The 21756-nt window shown below is 43.8% G+C and overlaps 1 long non-coding RNA gene and 1 pseudogene across 1 annotated transcript; one reads left to right on the top strand and one right to left on the bottom strand.

Annotated features, from left to right (window-relative positions):
* Nucleotides 1-9683: 9683 nt before the first annotated feature.
* On the bottom strand, nucleotides 9684-10391 carry LOC119359561. The gene is made up of 3 exons (XR_005172589.1): nucleotides 10245-10391; nucleotides 10081-10168; nucleotides 9684-9978 (listed from the first exon to the last, which is right to left on the bottom strand). It is a non-coding gene; the product is annotated as an uncharacterized LOC119359561 (long non-coding RNA).
* A 4025-nt stretch (nucleotides 10392-14416) lies between these two features.
* The window catches only part of LOC119359560, a 33063-nt pseudogene continuing 25723 nt past the window's right edge, over nucleotides 14417-21756 (top strand).

Here is a 21756-nt window from a genome sequence, read left to right as displayed (position 1 = left end):
AAGTTTTACGTGGCTGCTATGGGCTTAGCAAGAACCGTTCTTACCTACGCATCAAAACCACAATGATAGTTTGTCAAGTTGGTGTTGTTTTAACCTTCGCAAGGACCGGTCATAGCCACACTCGATTCAACTAAAGTTGGAGAAACTGACACCCGCCAGCCACCTGTGTGCAAAGCACGTCGATAGAACCAGTCTCGCGTAAGCGTACGCGTAATGTCGGTCCGGGCCGCTTCATCCAACAATACCGCCGAACCAAAGTATGACATGCTGGTAAGAAGTATGACTTATATCGCCCACAACTCATTTGTGTTCTACTCGTGCATATAACATCAACGCATAAAACCTGGCTCTGATACGACTGTTGGGGAACGTAGTAATTTCAAAAAAATTCCTACGCACACGCAATATCATGGTGATGCATAGCAACAAGAGGGGAGAGTGTTGTCTATGTATCCTCGTAGACCATTCGTGGAAGCGTTATATCAACGCGGTTGATGTAGTCGTACGTCTTCATGTCTGACCGATCCAAGTACCGAAAGCACGACACCTCCGAGTTCTGCACACGTTCGGCTCGATGACGTCCTCGCCTTCTCGATCCAGCAAGAGGGGCGAAGTAGTAGATGAGTTTCGGCAGCACAACGGCGTGGTGACGGTGTTGATGAAGAACAATCTCCACAAGGCTTCGCCTAAGCACTACGAAAACTATGACGGAGGATAAACTAGAGGGGACGGGGTTCCCGGCACACGGCTTGGTGTTTCTTGATGTTTCTTGGGTGCTAGCCCTACCCCTCTATTTGTATGTTGAGCGTTGGGGTCGAAAACTTGGAGTAAAAGCCTCCACAAAGTCGGTTTCACCCGAAAGGCAAGAGTCCTTCTCGGACTCCAGGGCCAGACGCCAGGGTTCTCGGCGTCTGGACCCAGACACCAGGGACCCTGGCGCTTGGCCCCTGAACTCCGCAAAATTTTCTTTTGAGCTTTCCAAAAACCTTGTGGGCTTTCCCCTTTGGCCCAAATAAAGTGTTCTCGTACCCAAACATTTCGGGAAACATCTGGAACCCCTTCCGGTGAATTCCGGAACCCTTCCGGTGACCAAACACTATTATCCCATATATCAAACTTTATCTTCGGACCATTCCAAAGTTCCTCGTCATGTCCGTGATCTCATCCCGGACTCCGAACAACATTCGGTCACCAACATACATAACTCATATAGTACTATATCGTCAACGAATGTTAAGCATGCAGACCCTATGGGTTCGAGAACTATGTAGACATGACCGAGACACCTCTCTGGTCAATAACCAATAGCGGGACTTGGATGCCCATATTGGCTCCTACATATTCTACGAAGATCTTATCGGTCAGACTGCATAACAAGATATGTTGTTCCCTTTGTCATCGGTATGTTACTTGCTCGAGATTCGATCGTCGGTATCTCAATACCTAGTTCAATATCGTTACGGGCAAGTCTCTTTAATCGTTTCGTAATACATCATCCCGCAACTAACTCATTAGTTGCAATGCTTGCAAGGCTTATAGTGACGTGCATTACCGAGTGGGCCCAGAGATACCTCTCCGACAATCGGAGTGACAAATCCTAATCTCGAAATACGCCAACCCAACAAGTACCTTTGGAGACACCTGTAGAGCACCTTTATAATCACCCAGTTACGTTGTGACGTTTGGTGGCACACAAAGTTTTCCTCCGGTAAACAGGAGTTGCATAATCTCATAGTCATAGGAACATGTATAAGTCATGAAGAAAGCAATAGCAACAAACTAAACGATCATGTGCTAAGCTAACGAAATCGGTCAAGTCAATCACATCATTCTCCTAATGATGTGATCCCGTTAATCAAATGACAACTCTTTGTCTATGGCTAGGAAACATAACCATCTTTGATCAACGAGCTAGTCAAGTAGAGGCATACTAGTGACACTCTGTTTGTCTATGTATTCACACATGTATCATGTTTCCGGTTAATACAATTCTAGCATGAATAATAAACATTTATCATGAAATAAGGAAATAAATAATAACTTTATTATTGCCTTTAGGGCATATTTCCTTTAGTTTCCCACTTGCACTAGAGTCAATAATCTAGATTAAACAGTAATGATTCTAACACCCATGGAGCCTTGGTGCTCATCATGTTTTGCTCGTGGAAGAGGCTTAGTCAACGGGTCTTCAACATTCAAATCTGTATGTATCTTGCAAATTTCTATGTCTCCCACCTGGACTTGCAAGTGGCATCAAACAAAGAACTCAGTTGCGAGTCGAGGGTCGACTTGCAAGTGGCATAAAACAAAAGACCTAGTTCCAAGTCGAGGGTCGACTTGCGAGTGGCATCAAACAAAAAACCTAGTTCCAAGCCGAGGGTCGCCTTGCAAGTGGCATCAAACCAAAAACCTAGTTGCAAGTCGAGGAGTGGCTTGCAGTGGCTTGCAACTGGGGCTATTACAACTAGACAAGCACAACGGTTGCGAGTCAAGGGTCAACTTGCAAGAGGCATCAAACAAAGAACCCGGTTACAAGTAGAGGGTCAACTTGCAAGTGGCATCAAACAAAAAGACCCAATGGCAAGTGAAGGGTCAACTTGCAAGTGGCATCAAACAAAAAGCATAGTTGCAAGTCGAGGCTTCACTTGCAAGTGGAAATGAAACAAAAACTACGGGCCCACAATTGTGAGTTGATGGTGGACTTGCAACTGGGGCTATTACAACTAGAGAATAAACACAGTTCCGAGTCAATGCTCGGCTGGCAAATGGCATCAAACAAAAGAACCCGGTTGCAAATCGAGGGTTTATTTGCAAGTGGTATAAAAATAGAAGACCCAATTGCTAGTCAAGGGTCAACTTGAAAGTGACATAAAACAAAAGATCCAGTTGCAAGTCGAGGGTCGACGTGCAAGTGGCATCAAACAAAAAACCTAGTTGCAAAGTCGAGGCTTCACTTGCAAGTGGAAAAATGAAACAAAAACTATGGGGCCACAATTGCAAGTCAATGGTGGACTTGCAGCTGGGCTATTGCAATTGGGATGCATGAAAAGCTTACCACCAAGGTTTCATCCACGCAAAAAATATGTTGAAGCTCTCGCTGTTGCCCGCATCGCAATGAGCAAAGCAAACTGCGCACACCATCCTAGTTCATAGCAAAAAGAACAAAAAAATTAGATAGGACCTTCAAAAAATATTTTTCAAACAGAAAAACAAACATATAGATTAAAAGATGTCATACTAGCATTTCAGGATGCTAAAAAAACATCCTGATAATAACCTATAAAAACTGCATCAGCCTAGTAACAGAGGGGCGCTTCGTACTAATGCTTACGCTGTCAAAAAAATGTTGTTAGACCACTAGTAAATAAAACTCTTGTAATGTTTTCAGTTTATGTGATTATCATTTCCCATGCATTATTATTCATTTATAGTTACCCAACTGCAAAAATCCAAAAAAGAAAACACAGGCAAAAAAACCCATTGCTCTTCCTTCCTCATCATGATTAGATACAACACCCTCTGCTGCTTCAGCTTGATCTCCAACAAAAAACTCCATCGAAACAGCACACAAACGCTTTGGCGATACGTCCAATCATGAGAAAAACAACAAGCTCCCCATGGCCAAGGTTTAAGTCCTTGATGAACTTCCTTAAGTCATCGCCACCAACACGTGTGGTGTCATGCCCAATGAGAACATTGTTGGGGATTGTAGCAGAAATTTAAAATTTTCTACGCATCACCAAGATCAATCTATGGAGTCATCTAGCAACTAGAGAGAGAGGAGTGCATCTACATACCCTTATAGATCGCGATCGGAAGAGTTCAAGAGAACGGGGTTGATGGAGTCGTACTCGTCGTGACCCAAATCACCGATGATCCTAGCGCCGAACGGACGGCACCTCCGCGTTCAACACACGTACAGAGCGGAGATGTCTCCTCCTTCTTGATCTAGCAAGGGGGGAGGAGAAGTTGATGGAGATCCAACAGCACGACGACGTGGTGGTGGAAGCAGCGGGATTCCAGTAGGGCTTCGCCAAGCGCTACTAGAGGAGGAAGAGGTGCCACGGGAGGGAGAGGGAGGCGCCAGGGCTTAGATTGCGGCTGCCCTCCCTCCCCTCCACTATATATAGGGGCTAGGGGGGCGCATGCCCCCTTGGAGATCCCATCTAGAGGGGGGGCGGCGGCCCCTCGGGGCAACGTCCCCCTTAGGGTTTCCAACCAGGGGGCGCATGCTCCCTCGGGGGGCAACGACCCACTAGGGTTTCCAACCCTAGGTGCCTTGGGCCCTTGGGTGGGGCGCACCAGCCCACCAGGGGCTGGTTCCCATGCCACTTCAGCCCATGGGGCCCTCCGAGATAGGTGGCCCCACCCGGTGGACCCCCGGGACCCTTCTGGTGGTCCCGGTACAATACCAGTGACCCCCGAAACTCTCCCGGTGGCCGAAACTGGACTTCATATATATAAATCTTTACCTCCGGACCATTCCGAAACTCCTCTTGATGTCCGGGATCTCATCCGGGACTCCGAACAACTTTTGGTTAACCGCATACTAATATCTCTACAACTCTAGCGTCACCGAACCTTAAGTGTGTAGACCCTACGGGTTCGGAGACACGTAGACATGACCGAGACAACTCTCCGGTCAATAACCAACAGCGGATCTGGATACCCATGTTGGATCCCACATGGTCCATGATAATCTCATCGGATGAACCACGATGTCGAGGATTTAATCAATCCCGTATACAATTCCCTTTGTTTATCGGTACGATACTTGCCCGAGATTCGATCGTCGGTATACCGATACCTTGTTCAATCTCGTCATGGTAAGTCTCTTTACTCGTTCCCGTAACACATCATCCCATAAACAACTCATTGATCACATTGAGCTCATTATGATGATGTCCTACCGTGTGGGCCCAGAGATACCTCTCCGTCATACGGAGTGACAAATCACAGTCTCGATTCATGCCAACCCAACAGATACTTTCGGGGATACCCGTAGTGTACCTTTATAGCCACCCAGTTACGTTGTGATGTTTGGCACACCCAAAGTACCCTTACGGTATCCGGGAGTTGCACAATCTCATGGTCTAAGGAAAGGATACTTGACATTAGAAAAGCTTTAGCAGATGAACTACACGATCTTGTGCTATGCTTAGGATTGGGTCTTGTCCATCACATAATGATGTGATCCCGTTATCAGTGACATCCTATGTCCATGGTTAGGAAACCGTAACCATCTATTGATCAACGAGCTAGTCAACTAGAGGCTCACTAGGGACACGTTGTGGTCTATGTATTCACACATGTATTACGATTTCTGGATAACACAATTATAGCATGAACAATAGACAATTATCATGAACAAGGAAATATAATAATAACCTTTTTATTATTGCCTCTAGGGAATATTTCCAACAGTCTCCCACTTGCACTAGAGTCAATAACCTAGTTACATTGTGATGAATCGAACACCCATAGAGTTCTGGTGTTGATCATGCTTTGCACGTGGAAGAGGTTTAGTCAACGGATCTGCGACATTCAGGTCCGTATGCACTTTACAAATCTCTATGTCTCCATCTTGAACATTTTCATGAATGGAGTTCAAGCGATGCTTGATATGCCTGGTCTTCTTGTGAAACCTGGGCTCCTTGGCAAGGCCAATAGCTCCAGTGTTGTCACATAAGAGAGTTATCAGGCCCGACGCATTGGGAATAACTCCTAGGTCGGTAATGAACTCCTTCATCCAGATTGCTGCATGTGCTGCGTCCGAGGCTGCCATGTACTCCGCTTCACATGTAGATCCCGCCACGACGCTTTGCTTGCAACTGCACCAGCTGACTGCCCCACCATTCAAAATATACATGTATTCGGTTTGTGACTTGGAGTCATCCAGATCTGTGTCGAAGCTAGCATCAACGTAACCCTTTACGACGAGCTCTTCGTCGCCTCCATAAATGAGAAACATATCCTTAGTCCTTTTCAGGTACTTCAGGATATTCTTGACCGCTGTCCAGTGTTCCATGCCGGGATTACTTTGGTACCTTCCCACCAAACTTACGACAAGGTTTACATCAGGTCTGGTACACAACATGGCATACATAATAGACCCTATGGCCGAGGCATAGGGGATGACACTCATCTTTTCCCTATCTTCTTCCGTGGTCGGGCATTGAGCCGTGCTCAATCTCACACCTTGCAATACAGGCAAGAACCCCTTCTTGGACTGACCCATATTGAACTTCTTCAATATCTTGTCAAGGTACGTGCTTTTTGAAAGACCAATGAGGCGTCTCGATCTATCTCTATAGATCTTGATGCCTAATATGTAAGCAGCTTCTCCAAGGTCCTTCATTGAAAAACACTTATTCAAGTAGGCCTTTATGCTTTCCAAGAGTTTTATATCATTTCCCATCAGTAGTATGTCATCCACATATAATATGAGAAATGCTACAGAGCTCCCACTCACTTTCTTGTAAACACAGACTTCTCCATAAATTTGCGTAAACCCAAACGCTTTGATCATCTCATCAAAAAGAATGTTCCAACTCCGAGATGCTTGCACCAACTCATAGATCGAGCGTTGGAGTTTGCATACCTTGTCAGCATTCTTAGGATCGACAAAACCTTCCGGCTGCATCATATACAATTCTTCCTTAAGGAAACCATTAAGGAATGCCGTTTTGACGTCCATTTGCCATATCTCATAATCATAGAATGCGGCAATTGCTAACATGATTCGGACAAACTTCAGCTTCACTATGGGTGAGAGGGTCTCATCGTAGTCAACCCCTTGAACTTGTCGATAACCCTTAGCGACAAGCCGAGCCTTATAGATGGTTACATTACCATCCGCGTTTGTCTTCTTCTTAAAGATCCATTTATTTTCTATGGCTCGCCGATCATCGGGCAAGTCTGTCAAAGTCCATACTTCGTTTTCATACATGGATCCTATCTCGGATTTCATGGCTTCAAGCCATTTGTCGGAATCCCGGCCCGCCATTGCTTCTTCATAGTTCAAAGGTTCACCATTGTCTAACAACATGATTTCCAGGACATGGTTGCCGTACCACTCTGGTGCGGAACGTGTCCTTGTGAACCTATGAAGTTCAGTAGCAACTTGATCTGAAGTTTCATGATCATCATCATTAACTTCCTCTCTAGTCAGTGCAGGCACCACAGAAATATTTTCTTGAGCTGCGCTACTCTCCGATTCAAGAGGCAATACTTCATCATGTTCTACTTTCCTCCCACCCACTTCTTTTGAGAGAAACTCTTTCTCTAGAAAGGATCCATTCTTGGCAACAAACATCTTGCCTTCGGATCTGAGGTAGAAGGTATACCCAATATTTTCCTTAGGGTATCCTATGAAGACGCATTTTTCCGATTTGGGTTCGAGCTTTTCAGGTTGAAATTTCTTGACATAAGCATCGCATCCCCAAACTTTCAGAAACGACAACTTAGGTTTCTTCCCAAACCACAATTCATACAGTGTCATCTCAACGGATTTCGACGGAGTCATATTTAAAGCGAATGCGGCATTCTCTATAACATAACCCCAAAATGGTAGCGGTAAATCGGTAAGAGACATCATAGATCGCACCATATCTAATAGAGTGCGATTACAACGTTCGGACACACCATTACGCTGAGGTGTTCCAGGCGGCGTGAGTTGTGAAACAATTCCACATTTCCTTAAGTGTGTGCCAAATTCGTGACTCAAATATTCCCCCCATGATCTGATCGTAAGAACTTGATTTTCCTGTCACGTTGATTCTCAACCTCACTCTGAAATTCCTTAAACTTTTCAAAGGTCTCAGACTTGTGTTTCATTAAGTAGACATACCCATATCTACTTAAGTCATCAGTGAGGATGAGAACATAACGATAACCACCGCGAGCCTCAACGCTCATTGGACCGCACACATCAGTATGTATGATTTCCAATAAGTTGGTTGCTCGCTCCATTGTTCCGGAGAACGGAGTCTTTGTCATTTTGCCCATGAGGCATGGTTCGCACGTGTCAAATGATTCATAATCAAGAGACTCCAAAAGTCCATCTGCATGGAGTTTCTTCATGCGTTTGACACCAATGTGACCAAGGCGGCAGTGCCACAAGTATGTGGGACTATCATTATCAACCTTACATCTTTTGGCATTCACACTATGAATATGTGTAACATCACGTTCGAGATTTAATAAGAATAAACCATTGACCAACGGGGCATGACCATAAAACATGTCTCTCATATAAATAGAACCACCATTATTCTCATATGGCATCAATGGTAGACAATTCATTTGGATATATTAAAACTGAGCACCCTTCCAGCCCTCTCAGGCATTAGCATTTCTAGCCGTTAGATCGACACTTTTAATCATTTTTGGCCATCGGATTCACTGTTAGTACCACCTAATTCTCGTAGGCAAGCGCTAACTCATGCGTCAGGCTGTGCTGGGCTTTGTGGGCTGCTGCTCCGATGGCTTTTTTGGTTGTCTCACGTTTAATTGGGCCTACTGGCCTTTTGGGCCTTTTCTACCATCATGGCCTTTTCTACCGTCCTATCCAACACAGCGCACAGGGTGAAACGCCACAGACAAACCCTAAACAGGTTCGCGACCTGTTCTGTTCCGACGGCGCTGCCTGAGATGGCCTCGGAGAATGAGGCTTCCTCGTCGTCCACCGTTCATTGCCTCTCCGATCCACCCACCGCTCCTCATTGCTCCAGGGGGCCACGTCTCATCACTAGATCACGCGCTGTATGCACTCGGAGGCGCTCGATGCGGCGACGCGGGCGATCTGGGTCAATCCAGCCAAGGCACGGGTGGGGATCAAGTTGAGGTGAGGCTTGCGAAGGGATCCGGCGTGGGATGTGGCTGAATCGGGGGCCGATCGATCCAGTCAGCCGCAGTGCGTGAGGACCTGGCCGTGGTTGCCGGAGCCCCTTCTAGAGCCCCCACCTCTCATCTTCATCCCCTGTTTTTGGGAGAATCGGGGACTTCTCTTTTGTACTCCCAAGAGTATGTACTCTCACTCACAATGGATAAGGTTTAAAGGTGTGGACGTGCTAATTAGTAAAAAAGACTAACAAATTAAGTTTGTATGCATAGCTACTCCCTAAAAAGAAGGAATGGTGCATGCTAATCTATTTATCTAATCTGGTTGTTAGTTGTTTGACGGGTCTACACTACCCTGATCCTATTGTATTGAGTATTATACTTTTTATTTCTGTAGATATGGGAGTATATGCTTCTGCCGTGAGATAGTATATACTCTATTTTTCTACAAGATAGTTTATACTACATTTTTTAAGAAGTATATGCTTCTGTTTTATGAAAGTGCATATACCTGATCTTTTTTGAGGAAGTATATACTACATGTTGTGAGTAAGTGCGTGCAGCTTCATTTGTGAGGAAGTATATACTTAATATCTTATGGGAGAGTATGCAACACATCTTTTTTGAGGGAGTATATACTTTTTTTCTAAAGAAGTATATACTTACATCATCTGTGAGGAAATATATGTCTTCGTTATACAAGAGAGTATATATATTGCAAAATTGTGATTGAGTATATATGTTATTTTTGTATCCGAGAGTATATACCACATTATTTATCAATTATATACTTTTTTTTATCAAAGAGTATATACCGTGTTATTAAGAAAAAGAAAAATTAGTATGGTAAGCTCGCATAAGAATTTATTCACCAAAAAAGAGTATACGTATACACGTAATAAGAAGTATGCACATGTTTGATCACTGGTAACAAAAATGGCTTGTTTGCAAAAGTGCAAAGAAACCCGCTATAGTCGTTCCATTCATACAGTACATGATAAAGCATTCATGTATATGCATCAGTGGTGGCTATGTGAACACGTTCAAGTTTGCGTCACGACATGTGCTTGATTACAGGAGGTCAGACCACCATCGGCCGCTGTCATCTTTGCGCTGCACCCTTGGCCATCGATGCTACTGCTCGGTAGATATAACATTCATCACTTCCACAGGTCACAAAAAATGGCAAAAGGAAACCGCTTGCAGAAATCATGTAGGATAGATACAAAAAACAATTACTTCAGGTCAACACCTAGAGGATGGTCGGTGACCAAGAACATCATGTGTACCGTGGCCTCCGCCCTCCTCCACTTATCCACAAGAAATACTGTTTGTTGTTGGGGAGATGGAGAAGTTGTCGTCAGAATGAAAGCTGGGCCCCAACTGATAACACATGAATGTACCTCTGGAATAAAATGGATCATGCTCCTTTTGTATTACATCGGATCCTCTTTTGTGTTTCTCAAAAGATCTGCAGCAGATTGAATACTAATTCTCAGAAGACTGGATCCAATCAATGAGAGGATGAACAACTGCCAATGGAGGCTGCTGCCGAGCGAGCTCCTTCTCTAGGAGGGTGATGTAGTCCGCCGCAGTCGCTGTCATGCCAGCCGTCGCCGCTGTCGCTGCAGCCGTGCCAGCCGTCGCCGCTGCCGCCGCAGGCCACAAATGAGATGACGGGATAGATGGATAAGGACTCAAATTTATAGGATGGTCCAACGATGCATATAAAAACACCTAGAAAATCGGAGCAATGAGTTTGGTCGTTTCGGCTAAATTTTTCCCACGTAATAAAGGAGAGACACGGGCATGGGAGTATGTACTCCTAGGAGTATTAACCCATTTTTCTATATATATATATCCGTTGGAAAGAAGAGACTAGATAAATTGATTCCTGCACTAAGTTTGCATCCAAAGGTTCATGTTGATACATGGTTGCTCTTTCACTGCAAGAAGATGATGCCTATTTGTTCTCATTTGTCTAACAAAGCTGCAACATATCAGGAGAATAGCAGGGTTATGCACAAGGGTATTTTGTGGAGCCGACTCTTCAATATTGTGACATAAATTGTCAGAATTATCGACAACAAATTACAAATTGGAATTAAAAGTTTGTTTCCTTAATAGTGTAACACATTTTGTTGGAAATTGGAATAGAATGACTGCCATATATGATTTTTGAAGTATGTACTGCGCTGCAACAATACAAGGTACATGTTGCCACAACTGATTTGGTTTGTTCTGCGTGCAGATCACCGCACTTTGCCCCACGAGCCAGCCGTCAAGTCAATGGCGGAGGGACCACCCATCGACTTGAGCATCCGACAACGCCCATAACTAACTAAGAGCCAGACCTTCTTGCCGCACCTAACTGTCATGGTTGGTTCTTTCTCTCTTTTGTGGCAGCAGGGGAAGGAGGAGGAGTTCAGCATGCCCCCCCTGGTTCATGCTCATGCTCACTGTCAAGAACAACACTCGGGTCGGTGGAGTTCTTGCCTGTATTGATTGAGATCTCAGCTTAACAAGGACATATTTTCTGTAGTAAGTACTTACTATCTGCACATCTGTTTTAATTGAAGACCTGACCTTCTAAAGTGCCGGTGTTGTCTGTCGTGCATACACTTGCTAAAAAACCAATCTGACTTAGTTGTCTGTGCTCATGTCTTCCAAGCGAATAGTAGTTTCCCTCTCAAGTGCCTTTGCTAATAATGTGGCACTGCAAAGTTAAATGCACCATTGTGTACATGAGAAATTTACTAATGGCTGCAAAGTTAATTGCACCATGTAATACTGAGTAAATATGATGGTTTCTGTGCACCTTTCATCAGTCAGTCATCCTTTGTAACAGTGTTGCCCTCCTATAGTGATGTCAAAAAAGTTAGATGCATCAACACGTAGTATATGAGTAATTAACCATCTTGGTGTCACAGATTTTATCTTTGTTGATGTGATATGTGATCTTACATTTATATTATTATCTCTAATCTTTTAGTGGCTACTATCTGACCTTTGAAGTATTTAATCTAACTTTTATGTAGCATCAAGTGATTGGGTTGATAAAAAAGTGTGCATTTGTCAAACCTGCAAGACGAAGTAAAGAAACAGAGGTCATGTAAGTCTTTGTGGTTCCATTGCTACAAATGGAAGCAGGTAAACTACATTCCTCTATGATCTTGCTACTGTTAACATTTGAACTCGCCTTTTCTTCCTCCGAACTGCCATTGATTAACAAAAAAGGGTACAATCTTTCATCGTAGGTAAATCTTTGCCTTCAAGTTGGCATGTGAAGTGTTGTGACTGCTCTTAGAAATAATTTTGTAGTATATTATAAGGCTATCCAGCAATAGTTTCCTGTAAACTGTTATTTCGGCAGTCGAAAAATAATATGCCATTAAATCAGGAAGGAGCCTTTCATATCCCATTAGAACTATTTCTTTCCTATTTTTCATAATAACCTTTGTGTTTATTGTCTTCACTCTTAAACCTATCTGCAAACAAACTCAATGCAGCATTGATACTTCTACCATACAAAGTGTGCTATGTTTCAAAACACTAGCATTGGTGTCTTGTAGCTATTACTATTGCTTAATGTTTAGGTATATAATGCCTCCACATATTTGTATCAAACACTAACATTCAGTATTACAAATAGACGGGCGCAGCAACGCGTGCCATCCATGATCTAGTAGTATTTATAAGCAATTGAGTAGCCACGATAGGCAACTAATTACTATTAGCAGGCAACTCTGCTTCAATCATGGGAAATTTTATTGTATTTATAGGCAACTGAGCATCAACCTAGGAAATTGAGTAGCCACGATAGGCAAGTTGGGATAATGTTACAAAAATTCACATGTACACATAGTGCAGTGAAGTTGCTTGCATGTAGCACTAAAGTTGCCTCATGTTTTCGTGTTAGTTTCTCGGCTTGACACAAACGAACCTATAGGCAGTCCTACTAGGACAAAAAAGAGTTTGCTTCCCTATAGTACTACTTAGAGGTGAATTTAGTCAATTCGTAGTCATGATAAGAAACTTATAAAGACTCGTCGCTGACAGGTAGTCATACTAGGGAATAAAAAGGAGTTGCTTTCTTACAGCACCTAAAGTGTCTCCATAGCATCCAAAGTTTCTTCAAGACCAGGACGAAGCCGACGAACGGCGGACGCCATTGGAGAAGTAGCCCGGGGCTTCGCATCGAGTCGCTGGGTCTCATGCGGTACATCGTCGTCGTAGGTGTGCGGCGTCGGTGGGTGGGCGGCACATTGCTAGAGGACAGCCATGTCCCGACGCTCGTGAGAAGATGGAGGAGGGTAGGCGACGTTGACAATTGTGGCGGTGACCATATTGGGATGGGGATAGGGCTTGGTCAGTGAGAGAAGTTGGATCGGGAGGGATCCTATTTTTCTTGGAGGGCTTTTTTTCACGAGGGGCTATCGACGTGGGAGCGAGGGGGGAAGGAACCGATCGTGCGGGGTGGGTCGCCGAAGGGAGGGCAGGACGCGGTCATTGGTACGAATAGTAGATATTTCTTTGTTATATGATTTACACATTAATTTTCTTAAAATTGGTTATTTGTTTTCTAATTAATGTGATTGGGCGATTAAAGGTAAGGCTAATTAATTTAGATTTGGTGTTTAGAGATTGATCGTGATTGATTCTTTCACATAGAGACATTACTAAATAACTTGCGGCAACATGGAAAGTTTTGATCCGTTCAGATTTTTTTCGTTGTGTGAGAGGGTGATGCGAAACTAAACGGGTGGAGTGAGGGAGGGGACGAAAAAAAACTAGTCGAAAAAAACAAACAAAAGTGGTGGGACGAAAAAACCTTGGACGCAATCCTACCAACTGCTCCATTAGAAGTAGAGATTTTCTTAAATTTCCTTATTTGTTTTCTAATTAATGTGATTGGGCGATTTAAGGTAAGGTTAATTAATTTAGATTTGATCTTTAGAGATTGATCACGATTGATTCCATCACATAAATACATTATTAAATAACTTGCGACAACATGGAAAATTCTGATCTATTCAGTTTTTTTTCGTTGTGTGAGAGAGTGTTGCAAAACTAAACCGGTGGGGGGAGGGGTGGGGACAAAAGAACCAATCAAAAAAACCCGAATGAAAGTGGTGGGACAAAAAAACCCTGGACGATTTGTTTCCTAATTAATGTGTATTTGTTTCCTAATTAATGTAATTGGATGATTTAAGGTAAGGCTAATTAATTTAGATTTGGTCTTTAGAGATTGATCGCGATCGATTCTTTCACATAAAGACATTATTAAATAACTTGCCACAACATGGAAAGTTTTGATTTGTTTTGATTTTTTCGTTGCGTGAGAGGGTGACATGAAAATAAACCAGTGGGGTGGAAGGAGGGGATGAAAATGTTCAGACAAAAGTGAGGAGACAAAAAAAACCTAAACTAATTTTACCAACTGCTTTATTAGAAGTAGAGATATATATATATTCTGAGACCATGGGAGACACTTATACACATAAACCTGCTCGGAGTACACAAACCCCCAAGAGCACGCCGGAACACCAAACCCTTCTGTCCCCACTACATTCCAATGGCGACGGCGGTGTCGACGCCCGTCTTCACGGCGACGGTGCGGGTCTCCAATATCCCGCCCTCCGCCGTCACTAAGGAGCTCCTAGCATTCCTCGATTCCGCCGTCGCCACTGCCGGCGAAGCCTACGCCTGCGAGATCGCCGCCGCCCGACGCGGCTGGTTAAGTCGAGGCGATGGGAGCGTTTAGTTCGATTCCACCGCCACCGCAACCCTCGCCGCCGAACTCGCCTCCTCCGGTCGCCTATCGCGCTTCCTCGGCTCCCTCCTCTCCGTCTCCCCTGCCCCCGCGGACCTTCTCCCCCGCGTGCCCGACCTTTCTCTCCGCATGGCCGACGCCCGCCTCCTTGTCGGCAACCGCATGGCCGAGCACGAATTCGAGGCGGCCGACACTTGGGACAACGTCTGCGTGGAGGTCATCCCGGGGAAGCGGCGCATAGACCTGTACCTGAATCATGATTCCCAGAGGTACATGCTTGAGGTGTTCTTCGAGGACATCAGGGATTGTCTCCAGTGCAGCTTCGATGGGACCGGCGTCATATTGCTTCAGGTGAGCTGCTCACGGTGTTTATTTATTTTTGAACGTTGAAGACTGTAGGCAGTCACATCTATATCTATATACCTACTATTAAAGGGAATAGGTATTCTTAGTTTGGTTTGGTCCTTTTTGTTTGGTTTACACACGTTAAGTGATTTGGGCCAGATACTTGTATGTTGATGGGCCTTTTATGGACTTTCATAGAGACCTGTGTGAAAAATAATTGCGTCAAAATAAATCAACATTGTGGGAATTGAACACAGGACCTCATGTCTAGCTCTTCGATGTAACAAACAACAACCTATGCGCCTTTCACATTTACTAATCCCAACTCGCTCTAAATATACGAGTGGCAGTCATCATGTTTAGGGCGAGCTAATTAAGCGAATGAGCTAATAAAGGAAGAATTGTGGGCTTAAATAGAAAATTTAAACGGATGTGGCTAATTAAATAAAGGATTATGCGTAAACCAGTGGAATAACTAAAAGAAAGATTGTCGTCTTGATAAACTCTACTCGAAGGATTTAAGATAAAAAGGTAGGATAATTAAAAGGAAGGATCTATAGGATTCAATGTGTTGGGGCTACGAAATTAAAAAATGAAGGATTGATTACCGACAAAAACGAGTGATGACGTCATGATAATTAATAAAAGGATTATACATAAATGTTGGAAATATGCCGTAGAGGCAATAATAAATTGATTATTATTATATTTCCTTGTTCATGATAATCGTTTATTATCCATGCTAGAATTGTATTGATAGGAAACTCAGATACATGTGTGGATACATAGACAACACCATGTCCCTAGTAAGCCTCTAGTTGACTAGCTCGTTGATCAATAGATGGTTACGGTTTCCTGACCATGGACATTGGATGTCGTTGATAATGGGATCACATCATTAGGAGAATGATGTGATGGACAAGACCCAATCCTAAGCATAGCACTAGATCATGTAGTTCGTATGCTAAAGCTTTTCTAATGTCAAGTATCATTTCCTTAGACCATGAGATTGTGCAACTCTCGGATACCGTAGGAGTGCTTTGGGTGTGCCAAACTTCACAACGTAACTGGGTGACTATAAAGGTACACTACAGGTATCTCCGAAAGTGTCTGTTGGGTTGGCACGAATCGAGACTGGGATTTGTCACTCCGTGTAAGCGGAGAGGTATCTCTGGGCCCACTCGGTAGGACATCATCATAATGTGCACAATGTGATCAAGGAGTTGATCACGGGATGATGTGTTATGGAACGAGTAAAGAGACTTGCCGGTAATGAGATTGAACAAGGTATCGGGATACCGACGATCGAATCTCGGGCAAGTATCGTACCGCTAGACAAAGGGAATTGTATACGGGATTGATTAAGTCCTTGACATCGTGGTTCATCCGATGAGATCATCGGAGCATGTGGGAGCCAACATGGGTATCCAGATCCCGCTGTTGGTTATTGACCGAAGAACGTCTCGGTCATGTCTGCATGTCTCCCGAACCCGTAGGGTCTACACACTTAAGGTTCGATGATGCTAGGGTTATAAAGGAAGTTTGTATGTGGTTACCGAATGTTGTTCGGAGTCCCGGATGAGATCCCGGACGTCACGAGGAGTTCCGGAATGGTCCGGAGGTAAATATTTATATATGGGAAGTCCTATTTTGGTCACCGGAAGAGTTTCGGGGTTTATCGGTAACGTACCGGGACCACCGGGAGGGTCCCGGGGGCCCAGCAAGTGGGGCCACCAACCCCGGAGGCTTGCGTGGGCTAAGAGTGGTGAGGGACCAGCCCCTGAGTGGGCTGGTGCGCCTCCCACAAGGCCCAAGGGGCAGCTAGGAAAAAAAGGAGGAAACCCTAGGCTTAGATGGGCCTAAGGCCCACCCTAGGGGGCGCCTCCCTCTCTTTCCCCCTTGGCCGCCCCTTGTTTCCCATCTAGGGCTGCCGCCCCCTAGGGGTGGGAACCCTAGAGGGGGCGCACCCTCCTCCCTCTCCCCTATATATAGTGAGGCATGGGGCTGCCCATAACACGCGATCTGATCTCTGCCTCTTGGTGCAGCCCTCCCTCTCTCTTCCTCCTCTCCCGTGGTGCTTGGCGAAGCCCTGCAGGATTGCCACGCTCCTCCATCACCACCACGCCGTTGTACTGCTGCTGGATGGAGTCTTCCTCAACCTCTCCCTCTCTCCTTGCTGGATCAAGGCGTGGGAGACATCGTCGGGCTGTACGTGTGTTGAACGCGGAGGTGCCGTCCGTTCGACACTAGGATCTCTGGTGATTTGGATCACGACGAGTACGACTCCATCAACCCCGTTCTCTTGAACGCTTCCGCTTAGCAATCTACAAGGGTATGTAGATGCACTCTCCTCCCCCTCGTTGCTAGTCTCTCCATAGATAGATCTTGGAGACACGTAGGAAAATTTTGAATTTCTGCTACGTTCCCCAACAGTGGTATCAGAGCTAGGTCTATTGCGTAGATTCTATGCATGAGTAGAACACAAAGTAGTTGTGGGCGTTGATTTTGTTCAATATGCGTACCGTTACTAGTCCAATCTTGTTTCGACGGCATTGTGGGATGAAGCGGCCCGGACCGACCTTACACGTACTCTTACGTGAGACTGGTTCCACCGATTGACATGCACTAGTTGCATAAGGTGGCTAGCGGGTGTCTGTCTCTCCCACTTTAGTCGGAATGGATTCGATGAAAAGGGTCCTTATGAAGGGTAAATAGCAATTGGCATATCACGTTGTGGTTTTTGCGTAGGTAAGAAACGTTCTTGCTAGAAACCCATAGCAGCCACGTAAAACATGCAAACAACAATTAGAGGACGTCTAACTTGTTTTTGCAGGGTATGCTATGTGATGTGATATGGCCAAAGGATGTGATGAATGATATATGTGATGTATGAGATTGATCATGTTCTTGTAATAGGAATCACGACTTGCATGTCGATGAGTATGACAACCGGCAGGAGGCATAGGAGTTGTCTTAATTTATTTATGACCTGCGTGTCAACATAAACGTCATGTAATTACTTTACTTTATTGCTAACCATTAGCTGTAGTAGTAGAAGTAACAGATGACGTGACAACTTCAAGAAGACACGATGATGGAGATCATGATGATGGAGATCATGGTGTCATGTCGGTGACGATGATGATCACGGAGCCCCGAAGATGGAGATCAAAAGGAGCAATATGATATTGGCCATATCATGTCACTATTTGATTGCATGTGATGTTTATCATGTTTATACATCTTATTTGCTTAGAACGACGGTAGTAAATAAGATGATCCCTCATTAAAATTTCAAGAAAGTGTTTCCCCTAACTGTGCACCGTTTCGACAGTTCGTTGTTTCAAAGCACCACGTGATGATCGGGTGTTTGATTCAGGCGTTCATATACAACGGGTGTAAGCCAGATTTACACACACGAAACACTTAGGTTGACTTGACGAGCCTAGCATGTACAGACATGGCATCGGAACATAGAAGACCGAAAGGTCGAACATGAGTCGTATAGAAGATACGATCAACATGAAGATGTTCACCGATGTTGACTAGTCCGTCTCACATGATGATCGGACACGGCCTAGTTGACTCGGATCATGTAATCACTTAGATGACTAGAGGGATGTCTATCTGAGTGGGAGTTCATAAGATGAACTTGTTTATCCTGAACATGGTCAAAAAGGATTTTGCAAATTATGTCGTAGCTCACGTTATAGTTCTACTGTTTAGATATGTTCCTAGAGAAAAATTAGTTGAAAGTTGATAGTAGCAATTATGCGGACTAGGTCCGTAAACTGAGGATTGTCCTCATTGCTTCTTAGAAGGCTTATATCCTTAATGCACCGCTCAGTGTGCTGAACCTCGAACGTTGTCTGTGGATGTTGCGAACATCTGACATACACGTTTTGATAACTACGTGATAGTTCAGTTAAACGGTTTAGAGTTGAGGCACCAAAGACGGTTTTGAAACATCGCGAAACATATGAGATGTTTCGAGGGCTGAAATTGGAATTTCAGGCTCGTGTCCACGTCAAGAGGTATAAGACCTCCGACGATTTTCTTAGCCTGCAAACTAAGGGAGAAAAGCTCAATTGTTGAGCTTGTGCTCAGATTGTCTGAGTACAACAATCATTTGAATCAAGTGGGAGTTGATCTTCCAGATAAGATAGTGATAGTTCTCCGAAGTCATTACCACCAAGCTGCTAGAGCTTCGTGATGAACTATAATATATCAGGGACATATATGATGATCCTTGAGATGTTCGCGATGTTTGACACCACGAAAGTAGAAATCAAGAAGGAGCATCAATTGTTGATGGTTGGTGAAACCACTAGTTTCAAGAAGGGCAAGGGCAAGAAGGGATACTTCATGAAACGGCAATTCAGCTGCTGCTCTAGTAAAGAAACCCAAAGTTGAACCCAAACCCGAGACTAAGTGCTTCTGTAATAAGGGGAACAGCCACTGGAGCAGAATTACCCTAGATACTTGGTAGATAAGAAGGCTGGCAAGGTCGATAGAAGTATATTGGATATACATTGTGTTGATGTGTACTTTACTAGTACTCCTAGTAGCACTAGGGTATTAGATACCAGTTCGGTTGCTTAGTGTTAGTAACTCGAAATAAAAGCTACGGAATAAAACGGAGACTAGCTAAAGGTGAGCTGATGATATGTGTTGGAAGTGTTTCCAATGTTGATATGATCAAGCATCGCAAGCTCCCTCTACCATCAAGATTGGTGTTTGCGTTGAGCATAAACATGATTGGATTATGTCTATCGCAATACGGTTATTCATTTAAGGAGAATAATGGTTACTCTGTTTATTTGAATAATACCTTCAATGGTCTTACACCTAAAATGAATGGTTTATTGAATCTCGATCGTAGTGATACACATGTTCATGCCAAAAGATGGTAATGATAGTACCACCTACTTGTGGCACTACCACGTAAGTCATATCAGTATAAAACGCATGAAGAAGCTCCATGTTGATGGATCTTTGGGCTCACTCGTTTTTGAAAAGTTTGAGACATGCGAACCATGTCTATTGGTGTATATGCATGAAGAAACTCCATGCAAATGGACCGTTTGGACTCACTTGATTTTGAATCACTTGAGACATGCAAATCATACCACATGGGCAAGATGACTGAAAGCCTCGTTTTCAGTAAAATGGAACTAGAAAGCAACTTGTTGGAAGTAATACATTTTGATGTGTGCAGTCCATTGAGTGCTGAGGCGTGTAGTGGATATCGTTATGTTCTTACTTCACATATGATTTGAGTAGATATTGAGTATATTTACTTGATGAATCATGAGTCTGAATTATTGAAAGGTTCAAGTAATTTCAGGGTGAAGTTGAAAGATCGTCATAACAAGAGGATAAAATATCTATGATATGATCATAGAGATGAATATCTGAATTACGAGTTTGGCACAGAATTAAGACATTGTGGAAATCGTTTCACAACTAATACAGCCTGGAACACCACAGTGTGATGGTGTGTCCGAACATCATAACTGCACCCTATTGGATATGATGCATACCATGATGTCTCTTATCGAATTTCCACAATAGTTTATGGGTTAGGCATTAGAGACAACCACATTCACTTTAAATAGGGCACCACGTAATTCCGATGAGATGACACCGTATGAACTATGGTTTAGAGAAACCTAAGCTATCATTTCTTAAAAGTTTGGGGCTGTGACGCTTATGTGAAAAAGTTTCAGGCTGATAAGCTCGAACCCAAAGCGGATAAATGCATCTTCATAGGACACCCAAAACAGTTGGGTATACCTCCTGTCTCAGATTCGAAAGCAATAAGGGATTGTTTCTAGAATCGGGTCCTTTCTCGAGGAAAAGTTTCTCTCGAAAGAATTGAGTGGGAGGATGGTGGAGACTTGATGAGGTTATTGAACCGTCTCTTCAACTAGTGTGTGGCAGGGCACAGGAAGTTGTTCCTGTGGCACCTACACCAATTGAAGTGGAAGCTTATGATAGTGATCATGAAACTTCAAATCAAGTCACTACCAAACCTCGTGGGATGACAAGGATGCGTGCTACTTCAGAGTGGTACGTAATCCTATCTTGGAAGTCATGTTGCTAGACAACAATGAACCTACGAGCTATGGAGAAGCGATGGTGGGCCCGGATTCCGATAAATGGCTCGAGGCCATAAAATCCGAGAGAGGATCCATGTATGAAAACAAAGTGTAGACTTTGGAAGAACTACTTGATGGTCGTAAGGCTGTTGAGTACAGATGGATTTTAAAAGGAAGACAGACAATGATGGTATGTGTCACCATTGAGAAAGCTTGACTTGTCATTAAGGTGTTTCCCGACAAGTTCAAGGAGTTGACTACAGTGAGACTTTCTCACTCGTAGCAATGCTAAGAGTCTGTTGGAATTATATTAGAGATTACTACATTATTTATGAAATCTTGCAGATAGGATGTCAAAACATTGTTTCCACGACGATTTTCTTGAGGAAAGGTTGTATGTGATACAACGGGAAGGTTTTGTCAATCCTGAAAGATGCTAATAAGTATGCAAAGCTCCAGCAATTCTTCTGAGGACTGGAGTAAGCATCTCGGAGTTGGAATGTACGCTTTGATGAGATGATCAAAGATTTTGGGTTTATATAAAGTTTATGAGAAACTTGTATTTCGAAAGAAGTGAGTGGGAGCACTATAGAATTTCTGATGAATATATGTTGTTGATCAGAAATGACGTCGAATTTCTGGAAAGCATATAGGGTTATTTGGAAAGTGTTTTTTAATGGAAAGCCTAGATTAAGC

This window comes from Triticum dicoccoides, chromosome 2A (genome assembly GCF_002162155.2).
Source record: "Triticum dicoccoides isolate Atlit2015 ecotype Zavitan chromosome 2A, WEW_v2.0, whole genome shotgun sequence".
NCBI lineage: Eukaryota > Viridiplantae > Streptophyta > Magnoliopsida > Poales > Poaceae > Triticum > Triticum dicoccoides.
The sequence above is the reverse complement of the archived record's forward strand: the minus strand, read 5'-3'. Positions and strand labels throughout refer to the sequence as shown.